The sequence below is a fragment of the Arvicanthis niloticus genome, chromosome 2 (genome assembly GCF_011762505.2).
Source record: "Arvicanthis niloticus isolate mArvNil1 chromosome 2, mArvNil1.pat.X, whole genome shotgun sequence".
NCBI lineage: Eukaryota > Metazoa > Chordata > Mammalia > Rodentia > Muridae > Arvicanthis > Arvicanthis niloticus.
In genome coordinates, this window is record NC_047659.1 from 33,471,008 (window position 1) to 33,491,571 (window position 20,564).

Below are 20,564 nucleotides of genomic sequence, written 5' to 3' on the forward strand. Positions count from 1 at the left end.
CTTTATTGGGAAAAAAAAAAAAACATCCAAAGTATAGATTGGATTCATGCTTGCAGCACTGTCTTCTACTCAGAATAGGACTTCCAGGAAACTCGTTATCTGCCTTCCTATGAAGATTTAGCACATTTATATCAACTACAATTGAGAATATTCTCAAGTTTCCTAGCATGAGACAGTAAAATTCAGCCCTTGGCAGTCCAAGGCACCCTCCCATAGACAGCAATTAAGTTCACCTCAGTAGGACCTTCTGTTCTTTATAGTGAATAAAGATACTGTCATTCATGCTTGTACTAGAACACCTCAGGTTCTGTGCAGCATCTGACCCAGGGCTAGTATGAGCTCCATATGCACTGTAAGACAAAAAAAAAGTCAGTCTTATCCTGAGTGATATAAAAACAGTAACACAAAAATATCTAATAGCAACACAAAGGAAAGAACAAGTCTCTTCCTCCAGGATCGTGCACTTCCAATCCTTTATTTGACAGGCTTCACTTTCTTAATGTGTACACTTATCATTCAAATATTATCCATTCCATTAAAAATAAGAAGAAGTTGTACTCGTTGTTGGACTCATGCATCCATATAATCAAACACAACTCAAGGAGACCATCATGGTAGGAAAGGCGTGAGACAGCTCATGGTAGCAGAAACTCATCATGGCCAACAAGAAAGCACAGAAAACAGGCTAGAACTAGGAGCTGGCTAAGAGTTGGAGTGTGCTTCAAATGCCAACGCTTAGAAGAGCAATTCTACCAGACCGGCCCTACTTCCTAAAGTCTCCAAAGCCTTCAGAATAGTACAAGCTAGGAAATGTACATTCAATGGTATTGTTTCCTTAAAGATGTGCCTTCAATGTGTTGAGCAAATTACTCAAGTGGTAAAAACAACAGATGTGGCTATATAGAGGAGAAAAGGCTTAAAGGCTTCTACTGTGGAGATTCATCTTGTAAATCACAGTGCTTAAAGGAGAAAACCGTCCACTAAGAGAAAACAGAACGAAGTAAGACATCTCAATGTTCTGATTCTTGTGGATTATAATGTCAACCCATAACATGCATGACTTTTTAAAAAAAAAAAAATGATTAAAATGTGTCCAGAATAATTGCGGAACTACAAATAATCACCTGTTCTGCCAATAATTCAATATATCTGATAGAGTTAAGTGATTATTTCTTATTTTAAGAACATGTGTTCAGTTATTCATTCAAAAAGTTATTCAAGGACATTTTTAATGTAACAATTAACTTGGGAAGAGCAATGCAGTGAGTGGAATCTTTATCTTAGGCACAAGAATGAACATCCTAATAGTTGGGAAATATGTCTGCCTCTATTCATTTTTCATCTCAGTCCAATGAAGGAACAAGCACATGATTTTCCCTAAGAGTAAACAACCTCGATTTTTTCCAGTAACCTCCTCAATACCTCAATACTTGTCTTCTTTCTCTGCATAATTGGAATCACTAAAGCACCATTGGTATTGATATTGGCTTACAAACCACTCTAGGCTCTGAGTTCTTCATTTTACACTCTTTTGGTAGAAACTGATTTTTACTTTTGCATCTTAAATTTTACAAAATATTAGCTTATGTCCCAAAAGTCTATGACTGAGAAATTTTTAAAGAATGATTGAAGATATCATATATTTAAGGACATTTCAAACACATCTGCTTTGAGAATTGAATTTCTGAAATGATATAGATATGTCAAATTGCAGTGCTCTGATCTACATACAAAAAAAGTTAGTCATGATTCTGCAACCTCAATAACTATGATGCCTGATATTGAAATTGCCAAGAGGATTTAAAAACATATCTGCAGGGTAGTCATATAACCTCTTTAGATCTTAGTTTTCTCCTCTGAAAATGGAAAGGTTGAATGATTCGATCTCTTTAAATCCCTCACAATCCCAAACACTTTGACCTAAGTTTCCTCAGAGTAGGACAGAGGACCTCATGAGCTACCAAGTGGGCAGGTAAAAAGGGAAGGAAAGGTCACCGAGACGAAATTCACAATTTGGCACTAAGACACGGCCTGGTAAGCAGTACTGAGAACTGGTAAATGTTCTGAGTTTATCTTCCAGATTAAGAGACAGAGTCAATCAAAAGGATTAATTTTTGTAAGTTTGAAGGCCCCTAAAAAGAGGCAGGAAATTCAACCCCCAGATCCTGAGACCCCCGTTGCCCTATGATGGTATCTGCCTCAGATGAGGGGCCAACTCCGACCTTTTGCGGCTGAGTCTTCCCTGAAAGCTTCTCTCCTACACAAGTACCTTTGAATTTCAGGAGAAAAGGGACCTCTGGCCTTAAACAGTCCATCTCAGGAGCCACGCCACAGATTTCTGCAGCACACACAAACTTCTCACACAAAGAGTAAGCCCCTTGCTTTGTGTGCATGGTGAAGGCAAACCTAGATTGAAATTTTTACAAAAAAGTAAATAGGAGTCTTACTTTTTTCTTAATCCTCCTGATCCCTTTCAACTCATCATATGGAGGTAAAGAATGGGGAATTTATGAGGCTTACTCAGTAAGCAATAGAAATGCAATAACCCATCAATCCATCCCAGATATACCAGGGAAGTGTGGATGACCTCTAATGCCTAGGAAGACCTTTCCCAAAGCTAAGGTCATCCAGAGTTTCAGAAGAGTGTTTCATACAGACAATCAGCTTCCTTCTCTGCATTTACCCTGCCAAATAGAGGCTAAGATCACCTTCACCAAGTATTTGTTCCTTTTTGTTCTTTAAGACATTTCAAACATCTCAATAAAAATTTGTATATAGGAGAGACCTTGTTTTCTAATCCCGTTAATGTATTACCTAATTTCCATTCTTTTAACAAATAATTAGAACTAATGCATTATGAGCTTTTTCAAGGTTTTTTTTTCTTTTATATTCTGTTCTATTGGGTATAATGATCAACAGTTATTAAATTTTAACATTGTACAAGTCCTGAAACATCTTAAGCTGTAGCCTTAATTTTCAGGCAGAGAGACTGAAGTTCATAGAAGGTAAATGGCATCCATTGCTATTAGTAACAATAGACTTGCCCCCCTCTTTTATTTTCAACAGAAGAGGCCTATATAACTACATTAGCAGATTAAAAGATGTGAGAGGAAGAGACCATGTGAACACAAGATAATCGTTGGAGACCTGCCTCATAATTCATACCTAAGATAGCACCCCCCAAACATATTTCTCCCTAAAGTATCTTCACTTTAAATGAATAGCTAATCTAATTACAGGAATTTAGGCACAGTATGAAAAGACGTCTTGTGGTAAATGATGTCTTAAGATTCTCCAAAGTACCTCATAGCAAGTCAGTAAGTAAGAAGAAAGGTGTTTCCGGCAAATAGAAAAGGATGTACAAAAATCCCACCGGTCAAAGAGATGCATTGTGTTTGAAGGAAAAGTACAATTTGTTCAGAACACTAGGGATAGTAATAAAAAATAGCCTATGAGTAATGACTGCCATAATGTATCATTAAAGAAAGAAACATATCTGCAATTGTGATTGACTCTGTTAATACTGCTACATGAAGACTCAGAGTGTTAGGTGCACAAATTCTAGTATGCCTACACACACAGTTGAGTGTTTGAGCAACCAGAGAGGATAGCTCAGTATATTTCAACTGACGCCTCATGTAGGAAACCTTTTTAGCTCAACTTATAAATACCAACACCATGAAAGTTTCCTTCCCCATTTATGGATTGAGCTAAGGTCACTTTGTCCTCTTCAGCGAGTCCTTGGTTAGTTAGATCAGCTCTCCCAGACTACAGAGACTCAAACAGACCATCTACACCTGAGCCTCACTAGCCACTTTGTAGGCCAATAAACTCCTCTTTGCCTGACAGGTCTCTTCACCTCTCTCCTCCAAATAGCTGTAGAGATGGATTAGCCAAAATAAGAAACAGGAGACCTATCTTTGTTTCTTGAAAGTATCTCAAACTTTTATTCATAGTTAGATGGAAAGCCTCTCACTTGAAGAATAATCTTTTTCCCATTCCTCTGAAAGGAGAATAATAGACTCTGCCTCTCCCCCATGAATAATGAGCAAGTCCATCTCCACAGGAGTAGACATATTCCTATCATGGTCACTCTATATTGCCGTCTTTCTCATCTGCTTGCTAGTCAGAAAAACATAGGAAGCCTTGCACACACACACACACAATGAAGTAAAAGAAGGGTTTTGGTTTCAGACAGATTTCTTTCCTGTTGTCATACCCCATGGGTTTATTAACAAACAATGAATGAATCAAGCATGTACACTTCACTCTTTGTACTAAGCAGAAAGCAGAGTCTAGTAGTAGGCTGTCCCTTTAAAATCTCTTTATTGTTGCCCTCAGAGATCCATGCCCAGCCATTTTAGAGCAATCTTGATTTCAGAAGATACTGACCCTGGAATTAGCATCCCCTTTTAACACTTCTGCTTCTGCCCTCTCATTTGCTTCTGATACTTCCTGACTTTGATGTGTCTTCAGGATTCCAATTCTGGTATCCATGTCATTCTGCTTCTGCTGTTCTCTGTCCTGACACCCTATAATTGAACTTGGCTTAACCCTCCAACTTTCTGCTGCCTCCCAGAATGCTATTCTTTTTCCCTAGTACTGGACACCAGAATATCTGTAGTTTATATCTTAGTGTTACAGATCTGGATATTAATCTTCAGGATTAGAACACAAGAACTTCTCTAGAAGTTCTCAAATTGTGACATTCTCTATTGTTTATGACAATTTATTGTCGACACAAAAAGATTCATTACAGACATACAAGTTATTTTTCTCATAGGATGTTCTAGTAAACATTCACAAGTTTTCTATTATAAAATATATATTAATAAATATATGAATTTTTATTATACAATGCTATAAACCTCAATAACACAAAAATAATCCATAAATAATATTAACATTTTATGAATGATACCATCTTAAATAATTTTTATATTAAAAGAAAAAGCTAGAGACATGGCAAATCAGTTAAGAATACTAGCTGCTCTTCCAGCAGACTTGGGTTTGACTTCCAGGATCCAACAGCTCACAGTCATATTTAACTTCAGTTCCAAAGAATCCTACAGTCTCTTCTGGCTTCTAGGAGTACCAGGTACACAAAGAGTTCACAGACAGCATACATGCACACAAAATAGAGTCCTCATGAAATAAATTTTTAAAAACAAAATAAAGTAATAAAATTGAAACCAATAGTATCTAATATTTAAAAAAATTATTACTCTTCAAATTCAATTTTAAATCTACAAAGCATTAATTTAACTAATCAATAGCTTTGATCTTTCTTGTATGCAGAAACGTCATTTTTACACAGACTCAAGAATATACCTGTAGTACATTGAACCTGAGCGTTAGGGGAAAATTACTTCCTAAACACTAATTATTTTGATAATAATATATTTTTTTATCTGGCTTCTCTGGTTTTGATTTTGCTGTTTAAATAGATGTTACTTTTATTTAGAGTTCTGACTACATTTTGACTTCTTGTTTAGATACTGGATTCTCTCCCTTTTTCTGTATTTCTGTGTAATATGCTTACAAAGAATTTTGGACTTTGGAAAATATTCAAACCTTGGGAAAATCCAGTGAACATTGCTCTTTTAGAATACAAGTCTCCTACCAAAGTTAACAAGACTGCAGGAAATTCTATCTTGGAGTTATTTTCCTTTTTATATTCATCTTCTCATGAACACCATGATAGGATTTGAATAAAACACACTACATGCAAAAGTTTGTTAATATTTTTCTTCCAGATTACTAGTAGTTTTCCTTCAGAATGAAGCTCAGTGCCAGCCATCTGCACAGCTACAAATACACATCCGTAGTGTGGCAGCAATGACAAGCAAGACTGATTAGATGCCAGCCATTGCTCTCCTCCTTGCTCCAACACTAGTTTTGGAGAAATGTTGAGTTTAACCTTTGATTTCCTATGCTGTGTTTCCCTCTTCTGTTTTTTTATTTAAAATACATGAAAAAAAAAATCCATGAATGCCTTCTTTACAGTAGTACCTTTATTAATAAACTCTAATTCCCAGAGAAAATAGAATGACATTTCCCTGAACTCTCAATTTTTTTCTCAAGATTTGGGGTTCAGAAAACAGAACTTCCATAGAAATGCAAGGAAGAAATTATTATAGGCTAATAATGAATTACAGTCCATTCATGAACCATGCATATAAGAGATGATGAGAAAATGAAATAATACTGCTTTCTTTCTCAATAAATTATGGAAACAAGTACATAGACAAAAGAATATATCTATACATATGCTAAATAGACATGTGTATATACATATACATGTGGATATAAACATATATGTGTGTGTGTGCGTGTATATAAATACGTGATCACACTTTGAGAAAAACTGGATATGAAAATAGAGACTTTCTAAACATTTTCATGCATTAAAACACACAATGTGTCCATGTTTATGATACACATTGGAAAATTCACATACAAGCACAAAGTTACTCTGTCTTCAATTATTCCAAGCACTAACCAGCTTCTCCAGGGGCTAGGAAAACAAAACCTCACCCTGCCTATAAGCTATCTCTACCATATAACAGGGGTGTTTCCCATGGGTAACATGGAGGGACTGACAAATTCCAGGAAAGAGACAGGTACTAAAAATTCAGAACCAAAACTAGGGTCCATGAGAAAGTGCCCCACTGCATTTAGGGGAAGGGTAAACAGAGCTCACAGAGAGTAATTCTGACAGAATCTGCATTCACAAATTCATGTCCTGGTTTACAGGGTTTGTATGCTTATTCATGTTGTTGTTGTTCGGTGTAAGTTTATATAAATTCATTATATTGTTGACATAAATTATGATGTTGATAAAGCATAGCTTCCTGCTCACAGCTTGAAGATGGTAGTCACATTTGGCTACCAAAGGGGTACATGAGAAAGAAAAGTCATCCAGGATGCTGGTGGTGCAGAGGAGATGTCTGCAGGTGAATCCATGAAATGTGGGAGCTGAGGCCTGACTATTCCCTATTGTCATCAGGTTCTTACTCTGAAGCATATTGAAGTCCAAACTGATATTACTCTATTCCCAAGGAGCCTGAAGCTCAGAGAACAGCTTCTTTGAGGCAATCATAGACTTCTGCCTGAGGAAGAGCCTCCTTAATCTACTCTTCAGGTCTGCTCTTTGGCAGGCTCTGTGTAGGTCATCTCATATGCTGAGGGGTACTTGGTAGGATTAATGTCACAGGGGCTCACACAGGTACTCAAGATATAACCCACTAACAGGAAATCCCAACTACTTGGCACCCTTTATGCTCATTTTTAAAAGTCATTAGGAATAAGCTAGTATTGCATAAAGTAGGGATTCTTGGCTCTAGCTATGCAGTAAAATTCTGGGGAGTTTTCACACTGATTCTTGAGCCCATAGCTCTCTATTCCTGTGAGACTCAGATTTACTTATACTGAAGTGAAACAAGATCATCCTGGATTTTAGAACAGTCTAAGTGGTTCTATTCTATAGCCATGTTTTAAAATGAGTCACATTAAACCATGGTGCCTTTCTGAAGAGCCACTTGTTTTTCCTGTTCCAGAGTTACCTTCATACATAATGTGAGAACTATGCTTTTTACGTGGTTCATACCAATGTATATGATACAAATATCAACACCTAATAATATGTAATCAATTAAAATTCTGAGTTAACAATTTTAAAACAAAGTGGTGTTTAAGTTATGTTCGAAAACTTTGTAAAAGAAGAAAAAGGAAACCTCTCTTCCCACATTGTAGAAAACACACTGTGAACATTTTTTTTCATATCAATATTTGAGGGCAAAGAAGCCTGAGGATCAACCATGTAGACAGTTCAAATATGCAGCACTTTCTAACATAATTGGCCATGGAAAGTTACATCCCTGGTGACATCCCAAAGCATGACCAGTGGGTGTCCAAGAAAAAGTGTCAAATCTGGGTCTGTTGATACAATGCCAGTCATCTTTATTTCTCCAATTAAGAGATACTCTCCCTATGGGTAGCAGATCTCCTGAAGTTTTGATTCTATGTAGAACACCAGGAACGATTTAACAACTTCAAAGGATGCATGCAATCCTGAGCTAAAACAGACATTATCACATATAAATTCAAGCAAGTACAGCTGACACAAGTTTGACTATTTATGGAAGAAAACACAAAAAGGAAAATTGATATAATTGTCACTTGTCTGTCTTCATCTGTATGAGAGAAAATCTTGCGCTTATTGAGCATGTGGACATAAGAATACTAGAAAATTTATGGGATACAGAAAGGCTTTAGAAACAGAATGTCAAAAGTTCTGGAATGTCACCACAGGCTTACAGAATAAGGGACTTGCTTAAATTCAGACTAGAGTTTAACCAATAGTAGTGGTGTTATTTCTGGCTTAGTATATTTATTGAAAACTAAAGTTATATTGATATATTTAACAAGGACACTGGGTCACATAAATGACTTTTAACAGAATTCCCATATCCTAAGCATGACTTCGTAAAGTTAAGGTCAATTTACATATTTAAATGATAGAATGGCCAGTAGAAATTGGAGAAGAATACAGGAGGAACAAAACTTTAAAATATAGAATTCTCTGGCAGAAATCACAAACAGATTTTTAACAATGTAAGGTTAAAAAAAAAGTTTAAATCATGTTTTCTTTCAAATGAGCTCTGAAATAGGTAAAAAGAATATTGGTTCAAAATAAAAATATGTTAAATATTTATATTCAAAAAAAAAAAAAAAAAGAATGTAAGGTTAGAGCAAGGCAGCATGCAGCTGAGAGCTTTAAGTGGGTAGAGTCTGCTTAGGAGAACACTGGGAAGATGCCCAAAACTGAACATTGCTAAAGCAACAAGAACAATGTGCAAATTGTAAACTTTCTGTCTCAAAATGGGTCTACTAAACAGTCAGTGTCTGAACATTGGTACAAACAATATCCTTGTTCAGGCAGAAATAATTGAACCATTTTACATTAGAAGGAATAAGTCTCACTAATCCAGCTTTAGAGTATGTGATATGTTGTAAAGTTACTGGCATCCTTTTCCAATACACAGAAGAATTATAATGAAAGGGAAAAATCCAAGATATTTGAACTTGCTGATGCAATTTTCTCAGCTACAGGAAAAGTATCTAGAGTCAACTGAAAGCTAGAATACAGCATACATCAGACCTGTTCCTAAGCCTTAAAAGAACACTCAAATTTGGGGTCCTAAAATACTAATTTATTAAAATTATAACAGCAATCCACTCATTTTACATCACCTATCAGAGTCATGTCCTCCAAATCCAGTCCACAAATTTCAGCCCCAGCTCTACAGCAGACCACTAGCTGTGCCCTCCTCCCTCTCTTCCACCACTTCTGGTAGATAACAAAGACCCTCCCATCAAAATGTCTTCCCTCCAATCAGCTCATTATTCCAGCCCTCAAATCCAGCAGCCATTCCTTGGGAGACCACAAGCCACTCTAGCCAGGAAAGCAGGTAAGGTAACTGCAGATCTTCGCCTTTCCTCCAGATCTAAACCCATAATCACATCCTCAGCTCTGTAGAAAACCACCTGTTCAATGGCCTCTTCTCACACTCTGCCCCCATTCTAAGATACTAAGGAGATAGTGGTGGAACACCCTGCTTTTCTTACCTGTGAACACCAACAGCACCTCCTCATAGCCCATTCCTATTGCTAAATATCAGCACGCAACCTCAACATACATTTTACCTGAAACTATCGGTGAGTGCACCTGGCAGAATCCAAGAAGAATTCCATACCAGGTAACACACAACCACCACAGTCTCCTAAGAACCAAAAAGAGAAAGAGAAATCAAGGAAGAAAATATAATCTGACAAAGACAAAGCTAGAATAACAGCTGGAATTACAATCTTCACAATCCTGATGTCTAGACACCAGTATAAAAGCACAATCAATAAAAGACGGGATGACATATATTCAGTTAAGTCCAGCAATCCTACCACATTAATCCCTGAAAATTGCAAAATAAAAGAAGCACAAAGAATAGCACCAAAGGCTTGTGAATATGACAAAGGTCCTTAAGGGTAGAAGATTTCAAAAATGGAAAGATCTCCAATGCTCACAGATCAGTGGGGTCAACATAGTAAAAATGGACATCTGACCAAAAGCAATCTATGGATTCGATGCAATTCCCATCAAAATTCAACTCAATTCATTACAGAACTTGAAAGAGCAATTCTCTACTTCATATGGAAAAACAAAACCCCAGGATAGCTAAAACAATCCTGTACAATAAAAGAAATTATGGAGATATCACCATCCCTGACCTCAAGTTGTACTACAAAACAACAGTAATTAAAACTACATGCTATTGGCATGAAAACAGACAGGTTGATCAATGAAATAAAAATAACCCAGAAATAAACACACACAGAGGCACTTGAGTTTTGATAAAGAAGGCAAAAAGAAAGCATCATCAATAAGTGGTTCTAACTGGATGTCTGTGTGTAGAAGAATGCAAATAGAACCATATTTAGCTCCCTGAACAAAACTCAACTCCAAGTGGATCAAATATCTCAACATAAAACTAGACTCGTTAAATCTAAATTAAGAGAAAGTAGTGAACTGCTTTGAAAACATTGACACAAGAGACAACTTTCTAAAAACCAATATCTCAGGCACTAACATCAACAATTAATAAATATGAAATTCATTAAACTGAAAAGCTTCTGTAAGGTAAAAGACACCATCAATAGGACAAAATGGCAACCAACAGAATGGGAAAAATGCTCACCAAACCTACATCCGACAAAGGGCTAATATCCAAAATATATAAAGAACTCAAAAAATTAAACACCAACAAACCAAGTAATCAAATTTTTAAAATTAGATACAGAATTAAATAGAGAAAATATGGAGATGAAAAATTTAGGAATTTGGCAGGAAATACAGAGGCAAGATTCACCAATAAAAAACAAGGGAGGTAAGAGAAAATCTCAGGCATTGAAAATACAACAGAAGAAATGGATATATCAGTCAAACATGTTAAATCTAAAAACATCTCTAACATAAAACATCCAGGAAATATGGTACAGTATGAAAAGACCAAATATAAGAATGACATAGAGAAAGGAGAAGAATACCAGTTCAAAAACCCAGAAAATATTGTCAACAAGATCACAGAAGAAAATTTTCTTAATCTAATGATGAGATGCCTATCAAGGTACAAGAAGCATAAAGAACACTAAATAGAAGGGACTGGAAAATAAAGTCCTCTTGCCACAGAATAATCAAAACACTAAACATACAGAAAAAGAAAGAATATTAAAAACTTCAAAGGAAAAAGACCAAGTAGTATATAAAGGTAGACCTATTAGAATTACAATTTATTTCTCAGTGAAGATTCTAGAAGCTGAAAGAGCCTGAACAGACGTGCCACAGTCTAAGAGACCAGAGATAGCAGCCCCGACTACTATACTCAGCAAAACTTTCAATTACCATAAATGGAGAAAATAAAATATCCTATGATAAAGTCAAATTTAAACAATATCTATCTATCATTTCTGGTTTCCATCTGTGCCCTGGAGCTGACCCTGTGCCACAGCTCTTTGCATTCCAATCCCTACTGAAAAAACTTGTCCCCCAGGAGTACTGACACACCTAAGCTCACAGGTGAGACAACCACTATCGCCCTAATACCTGGCCCAAGTGGGACCCACCTGGGGCCCAGTGGATGCAAGAACCGCAGTGCAGCCTGGGACACAAACCTTCTGGTTTCCATCTGCACCCAGGAGCTGACCCTGTGCTACAGTCCTCTACACACCAATTTCGCTCAGAGAAAGCTTGACCCCCAAAAGTGCTGACACACCCAAACTCACAGGCTCACGGAAGGAACAAGCTCCAGTCAGAGACAACAAGGAACACTAACACCAGAGATGTAAAGCAACGGAAATCAATGCTACTTGGCATCATCAGAACCCAGTTCTCCCACCATAGCAAGCCCCAGATACCCCAATACACCTGAAAAGCAAGATTTTGATATAAAATCACATCTCATGATGATGATAGAGAACTTTAAGAAGGACATAAATAACTCCCTTAAAGAAATAGAGTAGAACACAGGTAAACAGATAGAAGTTCTTAAAGAGGAAACGCATAAATCCCTTAAAGAATTACAGGAAAACACAACCAAATAGGTGAAGGAATTAAACAAAACCATCATGATCAAAAAATGGAAATAGAAACAAAGAAATCACAAAGGGAGACAATCCCGGGGATAGAAAACCTAGAAAAGAGATCAGGAGTCACAGATGCAAGCATCACCAACAAAATAGAAGAGATAGCCCTCACTTGGTACTTTTGGATGGAGCAGACACATGACTGGTCTGCTCCCATGAAGATACCTTATCCTGAACCTTCCAGGAGCAGCTGAGTAGTGGTGGAACCACTGCACTCAGAGCAGCTGAGGAACCACTGCACTCAGAGCAGCAGTATTTCAGGATCCCAGAGGAAGCCAGAGTCCCAGGAGCTCTTCAACCCAGAAGCTCAGGATCACAGAGACATCAGGACTCTGAGGAGTTCTGACACAAGCAAGATAATTGGAAAGACAGTCTCCAGTCAGAGACAGTAAATACAGGTAGCACTAGCATTAACCAGATGGCAAAGGGCAAGCACAAGAATATAAGCAACAGAAACCAAAGTTATCTGGCATCATCAGAACCCAGTTCTCCTACCATAGCAAGTCCTGGACACCCCATCAAACATAAAAAGCAGGATTCAGATTTCAAATCACTTCTCATGAGGATAATAGAGGACTTTAAGAAGGAAATAAACAACTCCCTTAAAGAAATACAGGAGAACACAGGTAAACAGGTAGAAGCCCTTAAAGAGGAAACACAAAAATCCCTTAAAGAATTTCAAGAAAACACAACCAAACAGGTGAAGGAATTAAACAAAACCATCCAGGATCTAAAAATGAAACTAGAAACAATAAAGAATCTCAAAGGGAGACTACCCTGGAGATAGAAAACCTAGAAAAGAAATCAGGAGTCATAGATGCAAGCATCACCAACAGAATACAAGAGATGGAAGAGAGAATCTCATGTGCAGAAGATTCCACAGAAAACACTGACACAACTGTCAAAGAAAATGCAAAATGCTCCTAACCCAAAACATCTAGGAAATCCAGGACACAATGAGAAGACCAAACATAAAAATAATAGTTATAGATGACAGTGAAGATTCCCAACTTAAAGGGCCAGTAAATATCTTCAACAAAATTATAGAGGAAAACTTTCCTAACATAAAGAAAGAGATGCTGATGAACATACAAGAAGCCTACAGAACTCCAAATAGACTAGACCAGAAAAGAAATTTCTCCTGTCACATAATAATCAAAACATCACATGCACTAAACAAAGAAAATACTAAAAGCAGTAAGGGAAAAAGGTCAAATAATATATAAAGGCAGACCTATAAGAATTACACCAGACTTCTCAACAGAGACTATAAAAGCCAGAAAATCCTGGAATTATATCATATAGACCTTAAGAGAACACAAATGCCTGCCCAGACTACTATACCCAGCAAAACTCTTAATCACTATAGATGGAGAAACTAAGATATTCCATGACAAAACCAAATTTATACAATATCTTTCCACAAATCCAGTCCTACAAAGGATAATAGATAGAAAATTCCAACATAAAGAGAGAAACTACAACACAGAAAAGGCAAGAAAGTAATCTTCCAACAAACCCATAAGAAGATAGCTACACAAACATAATTACACTGCTAATAACTAAAATAACAGGAAGAAACAATCACTTTTACTTAATATATCTTAACATCAATGGACTCAATTCCCCCAATAAAAAGATGTAGACTACTGGACTGGATACATAAAAAGGAGCCAGAATTTTGCTGCATACACAAAACATACCTCAGTGGCAAACACAGTCACTACCTCAGAGTAAAGGGCAGGAAAACAATTTTGCAAGCAAATAGTCTTAAGAAACAAGCTGGAGTAGTCATTCTAATTTGAAATAAAATCAACTTTCAACCAAAAGTTATCAAAAAAGATGAGGAAGAACACTTCATACTCATCAAAGGAAAAGTCTACCAAGATGAACTCTCAATTCTGAACATCTATGCTACAAATGCAAGGGCACCCACATTCATAAAAGAAACTTTACTAAAACTCAAAGCACACATTGCACCTCATGCAACAATAGTAAGGGATTTCAATACCCGACTCTCAGCAATGGACAGATTATGGAAACAGAAACTAAGCAGAGACACAGTGGAATTAACAGAAGTTATGAACCAAATGAATTCAATGGATATCTATAGAACATTTCATCCTAAAACAAAAGAATATATCTTTTTCTCAGTACCTCACGGTACCTTCTCCAAAATAGACCATATAATTGGTCACAAAGCAGGCCTCAACAGACACAAAAAGATTGAAATAATCTACTGCATCCTATCAGATCACCAGGAAATAATCAAACTCAGGGTTGAAATCAACCAAGTAAAAACAAACAAACAAAAAATAAAACAAAAACCAAAAAAACAAACAAACAAACAAACAAAAAAAACTATACAAAGTATCAACAAAACCAGGATCTGGTTCTTTGAGAAAATCAACAAGATAGATAAACCCTTAGCCAGACTAACCAGAGGGCACAGAGACAGTATCCAAATTAATTTAAAATTAGAACTGAAAAGGGAAACATAAAAACAGAAACTGAGGAAATTCAAAAAATCATCAGATCCTACTACAAATGCTTATACTCAACAAAACTGGAAAATCTGGATAAAATGGACAATTTTCTAGACAGATACCAAGTACCAAAGTTAAATCAGTGTGAGTGCTTTAGTCCTTCTTAGAAGGAGTAACAAAATATTCAAGGGAACAAATATGGAGACAAAGCATGGGACAGAAACTGATGGAGGGGCCATCTGGGAACAATTCCACCTGGATATCCATATCATGTGCAGTCACCAATGGTAGACACTGATATGGATGTCAGGAAGTGCATGCTGATAGGAGCCTGATATAGCTGTCTCCTTAGAGGTCTGTCAGAGTCTGACATTCAGAGGCAGATGCTCACAGCTAACCATTGAACTGATCAGGTGGTTCCCAATGGAGGAGTTAAAGAGAAGGAGCTGAAGAAGCTGAAAGGGTTTGTGTCCCCATGAGGAGAGCGACAATACCAACCAACCAGGGCTCCAAGGGTCTAAACCATCAGCCTGGTAGCACATAGGAAGGGATCCATGGCTCCAGCTGTATATGTAGGAGAGGATGGCCTTGTCGGGCATAGGTGGGAGAGGAGATCCTTGGTCCAATGAAGGCTAGACACCAAGTGTGGGGTAATATGAGGGTGGAGAGGTAGGAGTGGAGGGTGGATGGGGACACATTCTCATAGAGGAAGGAGGAGGGGGCATGGGATGAGGGGTTCCTGAGCTGGGGTGGGGGGGAACAATGGGGTAAGGGGATGGCATCAGGAATGTAGATAGAATATCCCAAATAAATAAATAAATAAGCCAAAAAAAGAAGAGAAGAGATAGAAGAGAGAATCTATACTGCTGGTATAACAGCTTTAATTACATTAATTGCTAGCACCACTGCTTCTGCAATTGCTTTGACACAAGAAGTTAAGACAGCTACTTTTGTTAATCATTTAGCAGAAATTGATACTAATGTGTTGAATAGACAAGAGGATTTAGATAAGCATTTGGAAGAACAGATTGATGTTATTTATCCTATACAAATTATTGGAAGGAGGTTCGGAATTTAAGGGTAAGGAGCCATCTCAATGCCAAATACCATTGGATTCATGTTAGTTCTAAAGTTTGCAGTGGTAGTCACTATAATTAGGAAAAAGTTTAAAGACCCTTGCAGTGTATTTAGCATAATCTAACACCTCTCTGGCAGTTTTAACCTTACAAAGTGAGCTTATGAATTTCAAAAATGCTGCTCTGGTGAATGCTCTGGTGAGTGGTAGATACTGCTGATAAAATTACCCATGACCTGAGGTCAGTAGTTCTATTTTGGTCAGACTTCAAGGATGGCATATATAGCTTGATCATGCTAGCCCTTTTTGTCCTGGGAATACTATTATTCCTTCCCATCCTGTTAAAACTTGTCTTAACAACATCAACATGTTGGTAGCCAAAGTACATGGCTTGAATCTGAAAATGGATCCCCAGACAGAGTTATTAATTTAATAGGCTGGCAAGCCTAGCAATGGTAAGATTATGCACAGAGCCTTACCAACCTAAGACAGAAGTGCATTGCTTTTGATAATGCACATTCCATGACAGGTAAAGAAGGCATTCTTGTCAGAATGACAAAAGACAGGCTCAGTCTTGTTAATGAAATAAAAAAGAGGGAGATGTGGAGAGCCTTTGGAGTTACTCAGCAAGAATCTGACATGGGCCAAGGACAAGGAAGTAGGCTTCAAGCAGGAATCTGACATTAGGCTAGAACAAAGAAGTAATTTCAGGCAGAAATCTAAATCAGGCCAGAACAAAGATGGAATTTTGGGAAGAAATCTAAATATTAGGCTAGAACAAAGAAATAATTTCAGGCAGGAATCTAAATTTTAGGCTACAACAAGAAAGTAGGCTTCAGACATAAAAATTACTTTCAGCTAGGACACGGAAGTTAGCTCTGATATTTTAGTCATCCTGATAAGCCCTTAGAAACAGTGATCATGGGAGTGTTCACAGATTGTTTATTGCCTTGCTTGTTCCTTGACTATTTCAATCTATTGTATTGCTTGTCCCTCAACCTAGAACTGACCTGAATACTTGCATGTAATTCAAATGATATAAAAGGAAGAACGAGGTAGGGGATGGGATAGGGGGTTCTAGGGATGGGAAATGGGGAAAGGGGCTGACATCTGAAATGTAAATAAATACAATATTCAATAAAAAATATTTTTAAAGGTTAAAAAAAAAAGAAGAGAGAATCTCAGATGCAGAAGATACCATAGAAAACATTGACAAAACAGTCAAAGAAAATGCAAAATGCAAAAAGGTCCTAACCCAAAACATCTAGAAAATCCAAAACACAATGAGAAGACCAACCTAAGAATGATAGGTATAGAAAACAGCAAAAATTCCCAACTTGAAGGTCGAGTAAACACCTTCAACAAAATTATAGAAGAAAACTTCCCTAACCTAAAGAAAGAGATGCCCATAAACATACAAGAAGCCTACAAAACCCCAAATAGATTGGACCAGAAAAGAAATGCCTCCTATCACATAATAATCAAAATACCAAATGCACAAAACAAAACAAAAAAAAAGAATATTAAAAGCAGTAAGGAAAAAAGGTCAAGTAACATATAAAGGCAGACCTATGAGAATTAGACCAAACTTCTCACCAGATTCTGTAAAAGCCAGATCCTGGGCAGATGTCATACAGACCCTCAGAGAACACAAATGCCAACCCAGGCTACTGTACCTAGCAAAACTCCTAAATAACATAGATGGAGAAACCAAGATACTCCATGACAAAACCAAATTTACACAATATCTTTTTTTTCTTTTTTTTTTCTTCAGAGTTTAGGATCTTTACTGTCTTGGAATGTCCTTTAAAGGCTCTATCATTGAACAGGTAACAGAGTAAAAACCCCAGAGTCCTTTCTTTAAAATGAAGAGGGAAAGAGTGGGATGGAAGGAACTATTCAAACTTCGTCTTCTTTCCTTGTGGCTTGAAGTCTCCTCTTCCTCTGCTGCCTTAGAAGCCTCCTCTGCCTCCAAAGCCTCCCCGCCTCTTCCGCCAAAACCGCCTCTTCCACCTCTGCCTCCACCTCTGCCTCCGAAACCTCCTCTGCATCCGCCTCGACCACCAAAGCCACCTTCACCCTTAAGTTTGGCCCAGTCCAAGGTAACTTTGTTTCCATCAACTTCTCCATCTTCCATGGCCTCCTTGGCAGCTTTGGCATCTTCCTCACTATTAAAGTCTACAAAACCAAACCCTTTAGAAGAACCAGTTTCCCGATCAGTGACTATTCTTGCACGAACAGAGCCCTCAAATGATTCTTTTAAGGTCTCTTCAGTGGTGTCCTCAGACAGACCTTTGACAAACAGAGTTTTGGATGGCTGAGCTCTTGCATTAGGTGATCCTCTGGGTCCTTGTAACTCTAGCCTGATTGTTCTGCCTTCAATTTCCATTTTATTACCAGAATTTAAAGCTTCTTTAGCATCTTCAAATGAGGCAAATTCTATAAATGCATACCCTTTAGATTTGCCATGTGGGTTCTGGGGCACTTGGATAAAAGTTGCTTTCTCAAATACTTCCTGAAGAGTTTCTTCTGTTGCACTGTAGGAAAGGTTACTTAAAACCAAAGTCTTTGATTCACCACTCCAAGTGCTATTCTTTCCAGTTCTCTCTTGCCTTTGTCCTTTCTCTCCAGTATAGTAGAGTGAGACAGACCATCCATCAATTTCTGCTCCCTGCTTTTCTTCCAAGTTTTTCTCGGCATCAGCCTCAGACTTAAATTCAATATAAGCAATCCCTTTACTTTTCCCATCTTGGCTGACTAATCTGATCTCTATGGCATCTTCAAATACTTCTTTTAATCCATCCTCGGTGATGTTGAAAGAGAGGTTTTTTTGGTTAAAAGTGTTCTTGCAGCTCGAACTTTCTATCTCTTCCTTTTGGTTTCTCTAGTCTAATTTCATTGCCAAACACTTTTAAACCAGTGAGCTTCAAGGCCTTTTCTAGGTCTTCAGCAGACTCAAAGTCCACATAACCAAATTTCCTATTTGTACCAGTTCTGACATCCACAACAGCAAGATTATTTTTAGGAAAAAGTTCACTGATGGCAACTTTTAATTCAGCAACCAACTTGTTTGGATTAAGGTTTCCAATGAACAGATTGAAAGGTGTAGTTGGCTCTGACCCTTCTACTTTCTGTTTCTTGGCTTCAGGGGCTTCTTTCTGCTTGGTCATCTCCTTCTTCCGTTTTCCAGGTGCTGCTTTGACAGGTTCTTCCTCCTTTTCTTCTCCCTCCTCCTCTTCCTCCTCCTCATCATCTTCCTCATCATCCTCTTCTTCTCCCTCCTCCTCTTCCTCATCATCATCATCTTCCTCATCATCTTCTTCCTCATCATCATCCTCTTCCTCATCATCCTCTTCCTCGTCATCCTCCTCCTCCTAAGCTATACTCTTTGCTTTCATAGGAACAACTTTTGCAGGAGCTTTCTTTCCTTTGGCTGGTGTAATCTCCATAACTTCTTCTTCATCCTCATCCTCATCCTCATCCTCTGAGGCAGGAGCGGCAGGAGCTGCTTTTGCTGGCTTCACTCCTTTTACTACTGGTGGCTCAAATTCATCCTCTTCCTCGTCATCTTCATCCTCATCGATATCATCTTCATCTTCGTCTTCATCCTCATCACTGTCTTCCTTCTTGGCATTTTTACCGTTCTTAGCCCCTTTGGCTGGAGTGACAGCTCCCTTTTTACCAGGAGTTGGTACCAATGTTTTTGCTTGTGTGGCTCCCTTCTTACCAGGTGTTGGAACTACTTTGGCTGGTGTAACAGCTTTCTTGGCTTGTTGGGGGCCGACTTTTAGCAGAAAGCGGCTGTCATCTTTGCAGCCATCTTGAGCCATATAAGAAGAACCCACACAAACATTAATTCCACCTCTAACAACAAAATTAAGAGGAAGCAACAATCATTGGCCCTTAATAGCTCTTAACATCAATGGACTCAACTCCCCAATAAAAAGACATAGACTAACAGACTGGATACTTAAAAAAGACCCAGCATTTGTTGCATACAGGAAATGCACCTCAGTGACAAAGGCAGACAGTACCTCAGAGTAAAGGGCTGGGAAAAAATATTTCCAAGTAAATGGTCCCAGAAACAAATTGAAGTAACCATTCTAATATCCAATAAAATTGTCTTTCAACCAAAAGTTATCAAAAAAAAAAAGATGAAAAAGGACACTTTATAATCATCAAAAGGGAAATCTCCCAAGATGAACTCTCAGTTCTGAACATTTATGCCCCAAATGCAAGGGCACCTACATTTGTAAAAAAAAAAAAAAAAAAAAAAAAAAAAAAAAAAAAAAAAAAAAAAAAATACTAAAGCTCAAAGCACACATTGCACCACACAAAATAGTAGTGGGAGACAACACCCCACTCTCAGCAATGGACAGATCATGGAAACAAACACTAAGCAGAGACACAGTGAAACTAAGAGAAGTTATAAACCAAATGGACTTAACAAATATCTACAGAACATTTCACCCTAAAACTAAAGAATATACCTTCTTCTCATCACTTCATGGTACCTTCTCCAAAATTGACCATATAATTGTACACAACACAAGCCTCAACCATTGAAATAATCTCATGTATACTATCAGATCACCATGGCTAGTCTTTAATAACAACAAAACCAACAGAAGGAGAAGAACGAAAAAGCATAATCAGAATATATTATGTGAGGGAGAAAGCTATTTTCAATAAAAGGAAAAAATAAAAATAAACATCAATCTAAGATAATACAATGCAAAAACATACCAATTTGATACTAATATGATAAGCAATAAAGTTAGAAAACATGAGATTCTGTTTTCTGT

The 20,564-nt window shown here is 37.5% G+C and overlaps 1 pseudogene; it reads right to left on the reverse strand.

Annotated features, from left to right (window-relative positions):
- Positions 1-17,525: 17,525 nt before the first annotated feature.
- On the reverse strand, positions 17,526-19,589 carry LOC117703130 (nucleolin pseudogene; annotated as a pseudogene).
- Positions 19,590-20,564: the final 975 nt, after the last annotated feature.